This window comes from Sarcophilus harrisii, chromosome 4 (assembly GCF_902635505.1).
Source record: "Sarcophilus harrisii chromosome 4, mSarHar1.11, whole genome shotgun sequence".
NCBI lineage: Eukaryota > Metazoa > Chordata > Mammalia > Dasyuromorphia > Dasyuridae > Sarcophilus > Sarcophilus harrisii.
This window is the reverse complement of record NC_045429.1, coordinates 402,382,466-402,401,622: the sequence shown is the minus strand read 5'-3', so window position 1 is coordinate 402,401,622 and position 19,157 is coordinate 402,382,466. Positions and strand designations below refer to the sequence as shown.

At 34.4% G+C, this 19,157-nt stretch overlaps 1 long non-coding RNA gene across 2 annotated transcripts in view; it reads left to right on the top strand.

Moving 5' to 3' along the window:
• The window catches only part of LOC116423396, a 41,441-nt gene extending 24,033 nt beyond the window's left edge, over positions 1-17,408 (top strand). Inside the window, exons 4-6 of one of the 2 annotated variants that reach the window (XR_004233997.1) lie at positions 6,636-6,734; positions 16,478-16,597; positions 17,286-17,408. This is a non-coding gene — a long non-coding RNA (uncharacterized LOC116423396). The remainder of the gene's footprint in view (positions 1-6,635; positions 6,735-16,477; positions 16,598-17,285) is intronic. The other variant, XR_004233998.1, reaches the window with a different exon arrangement.
• The last annotated feature ends 1,749 nt before the right edge of the window (positions 17,409-19,157 follow it).

Here is a 19,157-nt window from a genome sequence, read left to right as displayed (position 1 = left end):
TTTCTCCCTTTCCAAATTATTTTAATTTATTTCTATGTATATATCCTTCATAAAATGATTTCTGAGCCCAGGTCTCCTCTTTCAAGTTCAGTTCTTTTACAACTACATCAGATTGCCTTTGTTCATATTTCAGTTGTATAGGACTCTCTGTGATCCCATTTGGGTTTTCTTGGCAAAGATATTATGGTGAGGCTGCTTCTGTACTACCTGACTGCTTCTAATAGATACCAAAGTCTGATGTGTTTGAAATTCATCTTTATGTGGTCATGTAATGCCTTGATCATAGCACTCATGAAATTTCACAAAAATATACACTTTGGAAAATTTTTATCTGAGCCATAAGATATCTAAATGAAGGTTCTTGAAGAGAGAGAACTCTTTAACATACCTTTGAAAAGATGCTACTGTTTAATATCTTTCCCCCCTGTGTCAACTAACCTCACACTGGGACATTATCTTTAATATGTCATATATATGCCCTGAGAGTTATTCTTTATCGGATAACTTCTCCCTTGAGCCACTTTCTGAGAAAACCAACATTCAAGCGCAAGAAATTACATTTTAAAGCCATTTCTGAATTGCCATTTTCCTTCAACTAATTATCTAATCAGTTGGCAGAGTTTCCCTAGACTAATTGTAGAGATTAGCAGTGCCCCATTGAAGGAATTGGTGATAATGAAACCAAACTACCTGCCTAATGACACAATTCAAAGCCCATTACTTGACCATACAGTTCAATGTCTAATGTTTTTACAAAAAAATAAAGGGCTAAAAACCTCTTTCTTCAGTTTCCTTACTTTACCCTACTGCAGAGGTTTCAAGGAAATCTCTAAATTATAAAATGTATACGGTATGGGTGGAAGTTTTGTCCATTAATATTTATTAAACTACAATAGGATTTCTTGCAATAATCTGGGTGTTGAACAGCAGACTGGAGTGAATAAAGAACTATTACCTTAGCTTGGGGTTATATAGTCAATTAGAGAAAAGAAATATTTGTTTTGATCCATTTCCAAATCACTCCCAATATCAGTATTAAAAGTAGCTACTATCAGCCCAGAAAATTTTCAGAAGCTCCAGACAATAATATGGAATATCATATTATTGTTTGCTCATCCTCTTATCTAAAGGCATAACAAAAGTTTCTTGGGATTATTAATAATAGTTTAGAAGCAGCATTAATATATTTGGAGAGACAATCAGTCGAACTCAGAAAGACCTGTGGTTCAAATTCTGCTTCTGGTAAATACTACTTCCCAATCCTCTAGGTACTGACTTGCCAATGAGCTGGCTATAGGGAGTTTTCACAATGGAAGTTCACTAAACAGGAAAAATACACTAGCATCCTGGATACCTTAGAATCAGCTGGAGTCAGGATAAGCAAAAGTCCTTGATCTTTATTCTTTGTCCAAGTGAGAGGAATGGACACAGGAATCTCCACCTTTCTCTCCCAGCCAGAAGTCACTCTAGCTTGTCTTACTCCACCCTCTAATACCTCCTACCATTCTCTGTATACACCAACAGATCAAGCCAGCATAGAATAGTGGGGCAGGCCATTTTCCAAGCATATGCTAATAGAGTAATGTCCAATAAGTAATTAGCCTTAAGTGCTCGGCTGTCCAAGTGCATCTGCTCAGTTTCAGCCCATTACACCCAAGTTCAGAGAGCCTTCCCTCATCAATACTCCCCTAACCCAACACACACACACACACACACACATACACACACACAAACTTGTATGTCTCTACTGTTTTACTGACAACATTGTGGAGGTAAAGTAAAGCTTCTCTCCCCTTTTCCTTGCTAGCTTCTTTCCCATTGTAGGGAAAGATCTACCCAGTGGTTTCACACTTCTAATTGGTGACTGCTGGACAAGACCACTATTTGAGGACTTTCATCTCATTTGTGACCCAAATCCCTAGAATACTTCTTTTTCTAACCAAACATTTTCCCCTTATGGTATTCCTCTCTCCAGATATCCAGACTCTATTATATGTTGTCCTCTCCTATTAAGATGTAATCTCCATCATCGTGGAGAGTATCTTTGCTTATATTTGTGTTTTAGTGCTTAACATAGTGCCTGTCACATAGTAAATGTTTTTTTCTATCTATAAATCTTTTCATCTCTCTCTTTTTCTGTCTCTATCTCTCTCACTGTCTCTCCCTATATATGTGCGTGCCTCTTTCTTTCTCCCCTATATTTCTCTCTCCTCCTCCTCTTTCTCCACTTCCTCTTTTTCATCCACATCCTTCTTTTTCTCCTCCTTTTCCTCCTTCTTCTTCTCCTCCTTCTCTTCTTCCTCCTCCCCACCTCATCCTCCTTTCCTTTTCTTCTTCTTTTAGTCTTACCCCCTCTCAAAAAGTCATCAGAAAGTCTGGTAGTAGAGCCCAAGGCAGGTTTTTCCAGTAAAGCCAGCATTGATGCTCCAAAGAGGAACCTTCAGGACAAAGTCACTGGTAACTGAGGCAAAGATTCATCAAGCTCTAATGCCTTAGAAGCTAATGCTTGGTAGAAACCACATGCTAATTCTGTTTCTTCTTCTCAGAGATCAAAATGTTATGGGGAAAGTTTATCTTCCAGGTGGAAGAAATATTTGTATTTCTGTTTTTACTATGCTTTAAGTAAATTTTGTAAAAAATTAATTGTAAAACTTTACTTTTGTAAAAGCTGATTGATATAGATTGATTAAATGGAACTGAAGCATTAATTACTGGCAGGTGAAGGAGCTAACACCAGAAGGAAGGCTTAAGCCAATGGCAGTACAGAAATCTTCAACTATTTAGGATTGCCCCTAAAATCACAATTTAGTTTCTTTTATTCTAATAAAGCAAGGTGACAGAATTCATCTCTATATAATCTATCATTTATCATGTCATCTATCTGTTATCTATAATCTATCATCTTGAAATCAACTATCACTATCATCTGTTATCCATCATCTATCATCCATCTTTCACTTATCTATTATACATTTTTCATATTTATCACCTATCTTTCTATCATTATCTATCATGGCATTGAAAGTTATTCTGACTCAGTGACATATTGCAAATCACTGTTAGGAGCATGGCTCTCTTAAGGAAGGTTTTGCTGGAGAAGGCGTCACCCAGTCTAAAACTTTTCTATTATCTGCTATTTGGCATTGTATTTCTACCTATAATGTTTGTACTGCTACCAGAGAAGCATTATATATAGGCAATTGGGGAAGAACTGAAATATAATGGCTTTTACTGATATAGACCTATCTGAATTGTCTCTATCTCATTATGAAAGTTATCAATAAAAGCTGGCTCCATTTGAATCCCTTGATGATCTCCAGTTGATCAGCCCATCGACATGTTGCTTCCTTTATTAAAATTAATTCCTTTTTAATTCTCTCTGTCCTGAGTTTTGCCTCCTTAATCAGGATGAAAACCTGAACAAAGAATTTTCCTTTTAAGACTAGAGTTCAGAGAGCTTAATTGACTTGCCCAGAATCAGGTCACTTTTGTGAATCATTTTTAAATTAGGCTTTAAATCCAAATTTAAACCCAGATCCCTTAATTTAGAATCCAGAATGCCCTATTATATTTTGTAGCCTCTTTAGTAGTAGTAAAGTAGTAATCCATGCAGGGTAGAGGGCCTGTGAGGGAACACTTGAAAGAATATTATTCCATGTCTATCATGTACACATATTTAATTTATGGAATCTCACTTTTTTCTGTTCCTGTCACTTCATCAGACTTCATGTCATTTTAAAGACTATAGTTAAGGCCATAAAAATTTATTGGTCTGATGGCTTTTGAAATATTAAATAGACTGAAATATTCCCCATGTATTTATACTTGGACAGCATGGTGTTATAGAAGTGACTTCAATTTCCTCATCTATAAAAATGGCATGGTTGGGCTAGATATTCTTAAGATCCCTTCTACTCAATCAGTCAATCAATTATCAATTATCAAATGATTGTTGTATGCCAGGCACTCTTATAGATATTCATCATGCAAAGACTAAAATAAAATAGTCTCTCACTGAAGGGCATTAAAATCTAGCTTGAGAGAGACAACATGTGTATGTATAATTGCAGTCCAAACAAAATAGATACAAAGCAATTGGAGCTATAAAGACACTTATAAATAGGAGAATTATGAAAGGCTCAATGTAAAGAACTGGATATGAGATAAAGGTGAGTAGGGATCATAGGTTGAGGTATGGAAGGGATCTTTTCTTGTTATTCAGTCCTTTAAGTTATGTTTTCTTCATGACCCACCCCATTTAGAATTTTCTTGATAAAGATACAGAAATAGTTTTCCATTTCCTTCTCCAGCTCATTAGACAGATGCCTAAGGTCACATAGGTAGTAAGGGTCTGAGGTCAGATTTAAACTCAGAAAAGATGAGTCTGCCTAACTCTAAACCTGGTGCTCTAGTACTACCTACCTGCCCTCTTCCTCCAAGGCAAAGTTTGTTTCCTGCCATGTCACTCCACCAGACTTTGAACAGTTCACCTCTTCGATAGAAACTGTAGTATTGTTCTCTATATGCTTCCTTCTCTGTAAAACTCCACAGTTGATAAGGAAAGGGGAGTTAGGGAAAGGATGGAACAATTCCTCCAGTTCTATCTGTATTCTGCTGGAAATTTAAGATAAAAGACAAATAGCAATTCTTTCTCAAGAATTATTTCCACAATAGCTGACTTTCTTTAGATAACTTTTTAACCTTCTGCCTTCAATAGTATGTTTTTGCTGGAGTTTAATGACTTTTTAAAGGATACCAGGGGAATGATTGACCCTTTTGTCAGCTAATAACTCACCATTCTATAATTTTTTAAAATGTTTTTTTGTCTTTCCTAAAAGAGCAACAAATTGTAAAACCCTTCTATGAATTACCATTGGAATCAAAATAGTTCATTTAGTATGTGAGCTATTCAAATTCTAGCTTTCTAGCTTTTATCCACTCAAAATTGTCCTAAGATGATGGGACTAAGATGACAACATTGCTACTTTAAGTCTGAAAAGGAAAAATCTTAACATTTCATCTTTTTTGTTTTATGTTCCTTATCTTCTGTGATTAAGTGGATTGTGGGAATTCATTGAGCTAGGTTTTCCCTCCTCCTCCAACTCCCATATAGATGAAGAGAAGTTTAAGAAGACTATAGAAGATCAGTTGTGAAGACTTAGCTATTGTAATCAATACTTTGATCCAAGACAATTGCAAAGTACTCATGATGAAAAATGCTATCCACCTCCAGAGAGATAACTCTGAGTATTGAGTGTGAATTGAAGCACATTTTCATCTTTTTTCTTGATTCTTTGATTCTTTTTTTTACACAAAAGATAATATGGAAAGATGTTTTGCCTGATTTTATATGTATAATTAATGTATTACTTGCCTTCTTATTGGGTGGGGCATGAATGGGCAGGGAAGAGAGAAATTGGAACCCAAATTTTTTAAAAATGAATATCGTTAATTAATAAAAAAAAGTTTTTAAAAGTTTTAAAAGCTTTTTAAAAAAAGAGTTTTTACAAATGGTGGGGTGAGTTAGGAGAAGAAAAAGATTATAAAGGTAGGTTGAGTGTGATTTGTAAAGGACATAAGTACCAAAGGAAGGAATTTACATTTAATCTTTGAAATATTAAGGAGCCACTAGAGTTTACTAAATAATGGAGTAGCATTAAAGAGTCTTTAGGAAAATGACATTTGTTTGAATGATTTTTTGAAGTGGGGGGGTGTGATATGAGGCATTGGAAACCAATTAAGAGTAGTATCAGCATTAGAAGAGCATCTGACTTTTTGTTTTTTGTGCAGGTTGAACTAGATGTTTTTTTTAAATTGTTTTTAAAACAAAGTTGGTTGACTCAGGAACTAGGATTCAAGCTGTTCAAATCTCTTCTTCATTTCCTGAATACAAAGTTGATGCGTCCCTAGAGGATCAATGATGAAATCATTAATCAGAGGGATCAACAAAGGGATACCCAATGGCTGTACTTGCTGAATATCCTTCTCTTTCTGTGGTTGTGACAATCTTCTTTGGTTAACTGTGGAATAAACCACAAGTCATTCAAGTATCTCATTTTGTTCCATTATTGACCCTAAACCACCAGGAGACTGGCATGAGTTAGGCTGAGCAGAGAACAGAGGATACTGCAATATTCCAGTTGATGAGAACCACGTGAAATGAAAGAAAAGAATGCAAAAGAAGGGAAGAAAATATTTCTGTCAGCTATAATATTAAGGACCCCAGAATGAATCAGAAAATTCCCTGCAAGCTATGTCTACTGTCAAATAATCCAGAGCAAAGGAGTAAATATGTGATGACAGATATCAATTATATAATCCCAAGAAAAAAAAATCAAACAACAAGAAATAATCAGAGACATACTCAGGAAAAATAACGTTAATGTAACCAGGAAAATAATAGCCAAGGATGAAGACAAAAATGGTGGGACAATCCAAAAAATAGTCTATCAAGAAGGACAACAAAGCTGTAGAAGGGAGAAATAGAGACAGTCAGAAAATAGATAGAAACAAAAACAAGCAGAAACAGAAACAGAGAAGAGACGCAGAGAAGCAGAAACAGAGTGAACAGAGAGAGAGAGACAAATAATTCTTTAATTATGAAATAGAAATATTTCTTATCCTTTTTGTATCAGCTTATCCTGTTGTATCAGCTTATCCTGTTTCTACTAACCTCCAACAAAATGGTTTGCAGTTTCCACGAGCTAGATCTGTATTTGCCTAAAGAGAAAAAGGTAATTCATAAAACTATAAAAGAATTTTGCTTAAGAAAAGACCTCAACAATAGTTACCTAACAATGTTCCCATTTCTTTAAGTTCTTGGATACATTTTCTATGCCCTCTAACAATGTAGAATGAAATTATAAGCTAGTTAATTTTCCTGTCAACTTCATGTTCCCTCTGTAATCTGTCTATTTCCTCTAAAATCAGGTTTGATGACAGTATAAAATGATGTTGGCCAGATACCTGTTAGTCTTCCCTGGATACTGACAGAGTATCTTTCAGCTGCCATCTTTGCACTGGATTTTATAATGCTTCTAATTGGTACCCTGAAAAAGGTTTCTCCTAGAGGGAAAAATGCTTTTGACACCACAAATAGTGATTAGTCCCTGAAATACCATTTCATCTTATTCTGAAAAATCAAAATGTGAAGGGACAGGAATTAAAGAACACAGATTCAGTTAAAGATCTGGGGTTGCTGCTGATTTGATTAAAGAAACCTTGAAATTTGGCTGGGCCTTCTTCCTTTTGGGCATGGCTACAGCAAGAGCCATAAAAAGATAATTTGCCTAGGAGCGGTTTCACTCAAAATTTAGGGGAAGAAAGGAGAGAAGATGAGAGAGCTTAGTAGTAGTATTAGTAGTAGTGATGGTGGTGGTGGTGGTAGTAGTAGTAGTAATGGTAAGAGGAGGAGGAGTAATAGGAGTAGTGGTGGTAGTAGTAGTAATAGCAGTAGTAGTAGTGATAGTAACAGTAGTAGTAGCAGTAGTAGTAGTAGTAGCAGTAGTAATGGTAATAGTAATAGCAGTAGTAGTAATAGTAGTAGTAGTAGTAGTAGCAGTAGTACTAGTAGCAGTAGCAGTAGTAGTAGTGGTAGTGGTAGTAGTAACAGTAGTATTAGTAGTAGTAGTAGCAGCAGTAGCAGCAACAGCAGCAGCAGCAGCAGTAGTAGTAATAGCAGCAGCAGCAATAGCAATAGCAGCAGCAGTAATTCTAGTAGAAGTAGTAGTACTAGTAGCAGTAGCAGTAGTAATAGAGGTAGTAGTAGTAGTAACAGTAGCAGTAATAGTAGTAGTAGTGGTAGTAGTAGTAGAAGTAATAGCAGTAGCAGTAGTAGTAGTAGTGCTAGTAGTAGTAGCAGCAGCAGCAGCAGTAGTAGTAGAAGTAGTAGTAGTACTAGTAGCAGTAGTGGAGTAGTTGTAATAGCAATAGTAGTAATGATAATAGTAGTAGTAGTTGTTGTAGCTATAGTAGTAGTACTAGTAGTAGTAGTAATAGCAGTAGCAGTAGTGGTAGTGGTAGTAGTAGTAGTAACAGTAGCAACAGTAGTAGTAATAGTAGAAGAAGAAGTAGTAGTACTAGTAGCAGTAGCAGTTGTAGTAGTGGTAGTAGTAGTAGTAACAGTAGTATAGTAGTAGTAGTAGTAGTACCAATAGAAGTAACAGCAGCAGCAGCAGTAGTAGTAGTAGTAGTAGCAGTAGCAGTAATAGTAACAGTAGTAGTAATAGCAGCAGCAGTAGTAGTAGTAGTAGCAGCAGCAGCAGTAGCATAGCAGCAGTAGTAGTTGTACAAGTAGTAGTAGTACAAGTAGTAATAGTAGCAGTAGCAGTAGTAGAAGTAGTAGTAGCAGTAGCAGTAGTAGCACTAGGAATAGTGGTTGTATTAGTAGTAGCAGTAGCAGCAGCAGTAGGAGTAGTAGTAGCAGTAGCAGTAAAAATAATCAAAGTAATAAATATAGTGAAGGTGATAATACCTTAACCATTTATGATACTTTTTTATATTACAAAGGACTTCAAAAACCAATTGTCTTTTTGAACCCCACAAATAGCTCAGTGGGGTTAGTTAAAAAGGTATAACTTCTCATTTGAAAATTAGAAAAACCAAGTTATTGAAAGGTTATTCTAATGTAAAAAAAATGTAATGTAAAAAATGTAAAAACAGGATTCTGTTTAGACATCCTTAATTAACTTACTTAATAATCAACGATTTATTGCAATTTTTTAGCTCTTAGGAATGAAGGTATATAATAATTTGCTTTTGATTAAACAAAGCCAGAAAAATAGGATAAACGCACATAAACAAACATATAAAAATGAGAAAATACAGAAAGAAGATTCAATCAAAAAGAGTTCAAAACACTATGAAAGAAAATGAACCAAATTTATGTGATCACATGAAAGAGAGATGAGACAGAAAATCATTTTCTCTAAGAATGTGATACCCAGAAGAATTGCACTCTATCCCCAAGAAAGGGGGTGTACAGAATTCCCAAAGTTACTACCACTCAGAGTAATATGGGGAACATTTCATAATTATTCTATGATGCAGCTAAAGCAGTCCTTTGAAAGTAAAAAATTAAATCTACAAAAATATTAAGTAACAAAAGAGGGAAGGCAGAATAAAGAACATACAATTTTTAAAATAGAAGATCAACATATAAGCATTTAGAAACCATACATGAAGAAATCTTTGAGGGAAATAGATAAAATGAAAAGGAAAAATATGAATTATACACATTGGTTTTGAAGAGTAATTGACATAGTTATACTAAGCTTCATAGAACAAAAACAGATTCTCCGTTATTTCCTCTCAGATTTTAAAGGAAAACAGTGAATTAACAATGATGAAAGGGAAGCAAAACAAATTGGATTATATAACCAGCCTAAAATAATCAGGATAAATAATACATATGCATTCAAGTTTAGCTGTGGAAGGCTAATTCAGTAACACATGTTATTGATATTGGAGCAGAATCCCCAAAGGAGAAGTAGTTCAAGTCTCTCAAGCATTAAGTCAAAAATAAATTCTAAATGGATCAACAAAAATACTCTAAAGGACACTTTTCTCTTATTTGACCTTTAATAACTATGAGTCTGCAGGCATGTAGTCCCAATGGATCTTGGAATTCACTCTGAACCATTGACTAAAAAGGGTGGAGAATGAGAGGAAAACCTATCATTTTCAATCAGTAGAGAATTGCCCTTTTAGTGAGCACCTAACTTCTTATTTCTTATCTAGGTAGAAGAAAATGGCACCTCCCTTTCAGATAGCTAACCATTTTTTAAAAATCGATTACACATTCATGGAATCAATGATTCAGTATTTCAAAATGTCTTAGAGGTAATAATAATAACATGAGCTCAATTAACAATATTGACAAAGAAATGCTGTACAAATGCTCTTTTGTGTAGATGGTTTGTAGAAATAGAAGGGTTAATGACAGCAAATCAGGAATAGGTCACAATCTCAAGGAATTATAAAAAGGAACCCCAAGAAATTCAATATTATCAATGTATACTATACAAGGAAATTGTGGAAACTGGTAACCACTTCATTGTAGATTGCCAAAATTTAATAGCTATTGAAGACCTCACCATACATAGATATATGACTAGAATTATTCATCAGAAGCTCACTATCTTACATAAAGGATAACAATTCCCCTATAACAAATGGACTACAAAAATCATTAGGAATTTAACAAATGAACTGTCTTCAAACTAGAACATTATCAGAGATAACAATTATACCACAACAACAAGATAATAATTATCCACACAATTTAAGAAAAAACATATTGAATTGACATGACCATACTGAATATTCATAATCTCTAAACTATGTGGAATTTTTTTTTTAAAAATGTAAAAGCATAGAAACTTAATGAAAGAAATCAAATTGTATTGTATTATTCTGGCATGTATTTGCATGACATGCTCTGAATGTAACTTAGGCACTTATATAAAGTGATGCTTTGGATTACATCACTATGTACAGTATTAATATATTAATATAAGCATTATATCAGCAGTTGAATAGAACAACCAAGTGGCACAATAAAGTGCTTGGCCTAGAATTAGGAAGACGAATTCAAATCTAACTTCAGAAACTTAATAGCTTTATGATCTGTATAAGAAATTATTTTATTGTAGTGAGTTTATTTATTTTTAATATATATTGCTTTATGAATCATTTTGAGAGAGAAAAATCAGAGCAAAAGAGAAAAACCATGGGAGAGAGAGAAAAAAAAAAAAGAGTGAGCATAGGATGTGTTCATTAAAATTCAGTCTCCTTAGTTCTTTTTCTGGATAGAGGTGGCATGTTCTTTCCAGACTCTAATGGGATTGTTTTGAATCACTGAACTACTGAGAAGAACCAAGTCTTTCATAGTTGATTATCGCATATTCTTGCTGTTATTATGTATAATGTATTTCTCATTATGCTAAAGAAAAATTTAATTTCTCATTACATGAACTGACTCAGCATCAGTTCATGTAAACCTTTCTAGGCCTTTCTATAATCAGTTTGTTCATCATATTTAATAGAACAATAATATTCCATTACCTTCATGTACCACAACTTTTTCAGACATTCCCAAATTGATGGGTATCTGCACCTTTTCCAATTCTTTACTACCAATAAAGGAGCTGCTATCAACATTTTTTGCACATGTGAGATCTTTTCCCTCCTTTATGATTTCCTTGGGATACAGACTCAGCAATATCACTTCTGGGTCATAAGGTATACACAGTTTTATAGCCTTTTGGGCATAGTTCCAGATTGCTCTCCAAAATGGTTGGATCATTTTACAACTGCACCAAAAATGTATTAGTATCTCAGTTTTCCTACATCCCCTCCAAAATTTATCATTATCTTTTCCTGTCATCTCAGACAAACTGAGAGGGGTGAAGGGGTACCTCAGAGTTGTTTTAATTTGCATTTCTCTGATCAATAGTGATTTAGAACATTTTTCATATTAACATAAATGGCTTTAACGTCTTCATCTGAAAATTGTCTGTTCCCATCCTTTGATCATATATCAGTTGGGGAATGACTTGTACCCTTATAAATTTGACACAGTTTTATATATATATATATATATATATATATATATATATATATATTAGAAATGAGAACTTTATTAGAAATGCTGATTGTAAAGATTTTTCCCAGATTTGTTCTCCTAATTTGTTTATGGTATCATCCTCAATACCCAAATCATGTATCCATCTTGACCTTATTTTAGTATGGGGTGTGAGATGTAGGTCTATGCCTAGATTCTGATATGTTTTTCCAGGTTTCCCAACAATTTTTGTCAAATAGTGACTTCTTATCACAGAAGCTGGAGTTTGGGGGTTTATCAAATCCTAGACTACTATAGGCCTTCATTATTGTGTCACATGTATCCAATCTATTCTACTGATCCAACGCTCTATTTTTTTTAGTCAGTACCAAATGGTTTTGATGACTGTTGCTTTATAATATAATTTTAGGTTAAGTATGATAAGCCACCATCCTTTATTTTTTTTATTAATTTCCTTGATATTCTTGACCTTTTGTTCTTCCAGATGAATTTTGTAATTATTTTTTCTATTTCTATAAAATAATATTTTGGCAGTTTGATTGGTATGGCACTGAACAAGTAATACAATTTGTGTTTATTTTGTGGTTAGATCTGATTGATTCTGAGAGGGAAAGGTTGAAGTCTCCTACTAGAATAGTTTTGCTATCTCTTTCTTCCTGTACCTGGCTTAAAATCTTTAGGAATTTGCCTGCTTTATCATTTGGTGCATATATATATAGTGTCATTAGAACTTCATTATTTATGGTACCCTTATCAATATGTACTTTCCCTCCTTATCTCTTTGAATAAGATTTGTTTTTTGTATTTGCTTTATCTGAGATCAGAATTACTACCCATGCTTTTTTTTTTTTTTTTTACTTTAGCTGAAGCATAATAAATGCATTTCTAGCCTTTTACCTTTACTCTATATATGTCTCTCTGTGTCAAGTGTGTTTCTTACAAACATATTGTAGGATTCTGTTTTTTAATCCACTCTGCTATTTGCTTCCCTTTTATAGGAAAATTTTTCCCATTCACATTAACAATTATGATGACCATTCTATATTTCCATCCATCCCATTTTCTTCCTTGTGTATACTTTTGTTCTGTCTTTCCACTCTGTTATCAGTGGTGTACTTTTTTTTACCCACCCCACTCACTAACTTATCTCCTATCACCCCCCATTCTCTTATTAGTGTTTTATTTTTTAACCTGCTCTACCTACTACCTAATTTTCTATCAACTCTTTCCCTATTCCCTTACCCTTTTTGCTAGTGTTTCTGCCCTCCCTTCTATTTGTCCCTCTCTTTTTTTTTTTCCTCTTTCTCCTACTTCTTTATAGGGTTAGAAAAAGTTCTATACCCAATTGAAGGATTAAATTATTCCCTCTTGAAGACAAAAATTATGAGATCAAACTTCAAACAACGATCACCCCCCCTTCTTTCTTTCCCTCATGGTAATAGGCCTTTTGCACCTCTTCAGGTGAACTAATTTTCCCACTATACCTCCCCTTTCCTCTTTTGCCAATACAGACCATTTCCCAACCCTTAATGTCTTTTTCTTTGATATCATTATATCAGGGACCATTCACACCCTCAATCCATGTGATGCCCCCCTTTTTTCTGTGCTAGTAACAGATACACTTAGTAAGAGTTATAGATATTACTTTCCTATCTAGGGATATAAACAATTTAAACTTTATATATACATTCCCTTGTTTATCTTTCTATGGTTCTCTTAAATCCTGTATTTGTAGATTAAATTTTCTATTTAGTTCTGTTTTTTTCAACAGAAATGATTAGAAGTCTCTTATTTCATTGAAGACCCATTGCCTCCCCTGAAAAATGATGTTGAGTCTTGCTGGGTAGTTAATTCTTGGTTGTAACCCCAGGTCCTTTGCCTTTAGGAATACGGTATTCCAGGTCCTCAGATCCTTTATTGTAGAAGCTGCCAGAATCTGAATTATTCTGACTGTTGTTCCTTGATATTTGATTTTTTTTTTTGGTTTGGCAGCTTGCAGTATTTTTTCTTTGATATTATAGTTTTGGAGTTTTGCATTAATTTACCTGGGTTGTTTTTCTTGTGGATCTCTTTCCACAGGTGATCCCTAAATTGTTTCAATGAGTATTTTTTCCTAGAATATTGGGGTAGTTTTCCTTAATGACCTCTTGTGGAATGCTATCCAGGCTCTTTTTTGGTCATGGCCTTCAGATAGGCCAATAATTTTTGAATTGTCTCTTCTGGATCTATTTTCCAGGCCAACTATTTTGCCAATGAAGTATTTCATATTTTCCTCCATTTTTTTATTCTTTTTAGTTCATTTGACTGATTCTTATTGTCTCACAAATCCATTAGCTTCCATTTGCCCTGCTTTAGTTTTTAATGTATGATTTTCTTCACTTATCTTCTGTAATTCTTTTTCCATTTAGTTTATTTTACTGTTTAAAGAATTGTTTTCTTTTGACAATTTTTTTCCTTCCTTTTCCAAACTGTTGCCTTTCTCATATATATGTATATATTTCATTTCTTTTCCTATTTTTTTATTCTACCTTCCTTATTTGTCTTTTGAAGTCTTTAATGAGCATTTCCAAGAAGCCTCTTTGGGCTTAAGTCCAATTTATCTCAATCTTTGCGATTTCTTCTGAGAACATTTTGTCCTTGGTGTTTTGGTTTGCTCTATCACCATAGTAGCTTTCTGTGATCAAGGTTCTTTTCTGTTTCTTGCTCATTTTCCTTCCTTTTCTTTTGGTATTTCCCCTGATTTGTTTGTTTGTTTGTTTGTTTTTGGTTTTGTTTATTTGTTTTTTTACTTTTAAGGTAGAATTCCACTCCTGGAGTAAAGGGGATGCTGTCCCAAGGTTCCTGTGCAGTTGTGAGTCTTGGCCTCAAGCACAACACAGTTGTGTTTAAAGGGGGTAGCTTTGCCTGCTCTTTTCAGGAAACAGCCTGGTTTCCTAGAGTTTGCCTTCTGAGCTGGGACTGGCTGCTGCCCCCCCATGATGTGCTCCTTTACTGAACCAGGAATGAGGATCTTAAGTTACTAATTGGCTCTGATTAAGATCCTCTCATTGACTTTCCCAGAATCTATCTGAGCTGGGCTGACCACCCTTTTCACCCCCATGAGACTAACCTTTCTTGAATTTTTTTCAGTCTGTCTTGAGCTGGAGAGAGGTTTTATTCTGTGAGATTCTTTTCAGAGGCTTGGTTTCATGTGATTTTTAAGGAAAACTAGGAGAGCTTGAGCACCTTCTTGACTTTATTCCACCATCTTGGATGCACTCCTTGGAACTTTCTGAGCAAGAAATTAATTTTGCTTTTATTTCAGTTTCACAACTATAAAATGAAGTGGATAAAGAAATGGCAAATGATTCCACTATTTTTGCCAAGAAAATCCCAAATGGTGGCACAGTCAGACATGACTGAAAATGATTAAACAGCAAGGATAATTACTTTTGATGTTGCAATTATAATTGTGTCTTGATATTCATCATTAATTGGGTCCAGAAGATATGATGAGTGCTGAAAATGATGATTAACAAATGAATTTTTCCCATAAAGAATGTATCTCTACTCTTCAGCCTAACAATCTCTTTCTACCCAGTTCCTCAAACTGGCAAGTGGGACTTCCAGCTGCCTAAGAAACAAGCCAGTTTCCTTGGAGTGGAGGGAAGAGCAGGGTACTTGAATGTAGAAATGTAAGTGATGGTCCCACCAGGGACTCAAGCTTCTAGGAGTCCTGGATTCTCTGCCACTGCTACCTCTTCCTGATTTCTCCCTGCTCCTACTTGAACCTGCTCCTGCTCTTGCTGTTTCTTCTCCTGCTAAGCACATGAATGCTTAGTACCCCTTCCATTAATACTGCTTTGGGAGCTTGGAGACTATATGCTGCAGCACCATTATCCTACAGGAACTGGCCCATGACCTGCCCACTAATTTGCACTTGTGGGCTCTAACTTGTGCATTGTGGGCTCTAACTTGACAGTTCTTGATACCAGATCCGTTGCCAGGGAGGAGCCATCCAAGGCTAAAGGTAACAGCAGTGAAAGCAGAAACTGGGCAGTAAGTCTGGCCAATCTCACTTCCTAATGTTCAATCAAGACAATGCAAACATGAAAAGTGAGTAGCAAGAGTCAAGGGCTGAAGCATTTTTTTTCTTGTCAAAATGCATCAAATACCAAATTTGATGAGTTTCAAGTGCCAAGGTTACTACCTAATATGTATTGATTTCTGACTCCAATGTAATTTTGCAGGGGCTGAAAAATATTTTAATGAGAGAAGAATGTCCACATTTGCTGCCACAACCACTCATTGCCAGAGGCTAGCTGTTTTTCATTCTTTGCTTTCCATATCTTTAGGTACCAATGAAGAGTAGAAATAAATGGAAACATAATCTAGAGAGTATAACTTCTGTACAAGACTACTGATACCATCAAGCTTGATTATAAATTGTAGAAGACATTTTAAAAGAATCAAGAAAGTCTTCTGTACTTTCCAGCTTTTTAGCTTGCAGCATGTACTTTGCATTTGTTTATTCTTTCAGGTTGACCTACATGTATACTGAGAGAAAGCAAAGACCTTTGACTGTGCAAGTGGTCAGAGTGAACCCAGCCCAGGCAATGAGTGTATTGAGAGATTGATTTGCTCTTAAACTTTTAGTTGTGTCAAGCACATATTCAGGAATAAATAGACAAAGGAAAAGTTTACCATTTTCATTGTCCTAAGATATTTTCCAATGACTAGCAGTTGAAAACACTAAATGACAAGTTTTACCTGACTGCTGATCAAAACAAAATTATTCATCTACTGTAGACTGGAAGCAGAAATCACCAACTTCTAACTTCACTAGCAGACAGGGTAAAGTAAAATATGTCAAATTTAGTCCCCATTCTTCTCCTTTTGCCTTTTAAAAAGCAGGAAGCTTGAAATCATTTCATACAGAAGTACCTGGACACAACAGCATCCTCCCTTTCAATGAAAACAAAACAATACAAATGGCAGAGGGGGAATTCATCTGGAGCTACTTTTATCACTCAGGTATAATGTTATTATACCAATTTCTGATTTATAGTAAATATGTTTTTGTTTAAATATTAACTGAGTGAATGCTGTGGTGCCACATTAAGTAGGGCAAGTAAGATTAGCAACCAAATGCAAATGGGTGCAATAAGCCAAGCAAGTTATGAATTATTATTGAAACATTCATAACTTTAGTTAGGAAGCTGGGGATATTCTAGGTAGAACATGAATATTTGGGCATCTGGTATTATATGCATATATGCAGAAAGGAACTGGTAGTTCAAGATCAAAACCTGAGGGGCACCATCATAATAAGATCTAGTTGATTGAGCTTGTGGTTAAAATACTATGAGTTATTTGCCAATACATAGCACTATAAGGAGCTATCCTAGACCTATCTCTATTACTACTAGATGAGATACTGTTCCTACATGGAAGGGTTTAATAAGTAAATGTTTATTGAATTTAATTACCTATTAGAATGATGTGTTTTTGGTCAGGCACTGAGTGTACCTGGCAAAGAGTTATTTACCTAATTTGGAACACAAAAGAATTTAAATGGGTGGAAATTTGTCAAAAGGTAGCAATGTTAAAAGAATACATGAATTCTTATAGATATAACATAAGCTGAATTTGAAAACAAGATAAAACTTTAGGATTATTCATCTCGCTGTAGAACATCTTTTTTTTTTCTTTCTGGCTATAGATACTGCAGGATCATTTTGAGTTGTATTCTAAGAACCATGAATTATCCCCCTTAGACCAAAGCTTGAAGGTAACCTGTGAATTGAGGATGTCAAAAAGTTGGTAGTAGACTGGTAATAAAAATCTGTCAAATAACAGCAGGTGTAGTTTATAAATTGTAGAGAATATTTAATTTATAAAATTTCTGTAAGTTGGTCAACTAAAATACACTCAAGACATATACAAATGAAATAGCCAAATGTTACTTAAAGAAATAAAGAATTTATGTAGTTTAGAGGGGTTGTTAAGTGCCTATGGTTTTAACATGCTAATATAATCAAAACAATGATTTTAAATAAATTATTTATAAAGTAAGAACATACCAAACAAAATACAAAAATAATTAATTTATAGCATTAGACAAAACGTTATTAATTTGGAGAAAGAAATTATGTAAAATATCAAAGAGTATATTTTTTTTTTAAAAAGTGGACAACAAGCATTTTAGTTAACTGATCAAAATATATTCTTAGGGGTTTAAAAATAGGCAAATAAGATTAGATGATGAACTATAAAAAAATTAAATTTAAAAATATAGTTATTGATATACCCGACAGATTACCAAGGGGGAAAAAAACGTTCTATTTGACAAGCATTATTGGTAATACTGGAAAGCACATTGTCTAAAATTAGGTTTAAATCAGCTCCTTGAACCATATGTCACAATAAAATCAAAAATATATGACATGAATTTTAGAGATCAGAACATAAAAACAGAAGAGAATCAGAACACGTACTTTCTATAGTTGTGCCTATCAAACAAAAATGGAGAGATTTAGATGATCACAAAAGACAAAATAGATATTTATGATTTCATGAAATTTAAACACTTTTACGCTAACTGGATGAACAGAATTAAGAACAGGACAACCAAAATGGCTGAGTAAAGGTAAGATCTTCAAGATCTCTTCTCAATTGCTTTAAATAATGACTTTATACAAATTTTACAGCAGCAGAATAAACAAAAAGATGGAGTGGAACAATTTTCCAGTCAAAGACAACTTAGAAGGTTAGAAGGAAAGGTATGTGGTATCAAGGGGAGACTCCAAGTTAGCAGTATCTGCCACTCTAGCATAGCACCAATACTTACCACAGCCCTGGTGGCCAAGAAAAAACAATGGGGCCTCTGAATAATTAACAACATTGGTGGTTTCCAGACCTTCCAACTCAGAGACAGCAAAGACTTGGAAAGTCAGCAGGAAAGGTTTGTCTCAACTAGGATGAGAAGACTTTGGGAACCAGCAAAACATGAATGGGTAGCAGCATTTACAGCTTAGGTGATATTGCTAATAATCTCTCACTATATTCTTTCGGAAGACTTGAGAAATACATTTATATTCTAAATCACAATTGACCTTGGCTGTCATATCTCTCTACTTGACAAGATTAAATGCATCTCTCTGCTTGACAAGATTAAATGCTATGGTTAATGTGTGGTTTCTTAATTCTTTTAATCTCTTTGTTGTGGCAATTGATTTCCATTGTTTAAGTGTCTTTATAAAATTATTATAACTATTTGTGATGCTTATTTCCATATAGATTAGATAGGTTACTAGTGATAAGTCTCAAAGATCAGGCTAAATGTATTCTTGGGAGCATATGTAGTGACCAATAGGTATAAAAGATACTATCTAGAAAATAAAGAATTAGAAACAGATGTAGTCCAGTCATATAGTGGGAACAAGTTATAACACTTGGACAACTAAATTACCTAGCAATATTAAGATCTATCACAATGGTTTCCATTGCATTTGCTAGGTCCTCTTGATAGTATTTATGGAAGACAATGGACAAAAATACAAAATGAGAAAAGTATAATCTAAACTAGTGAGAG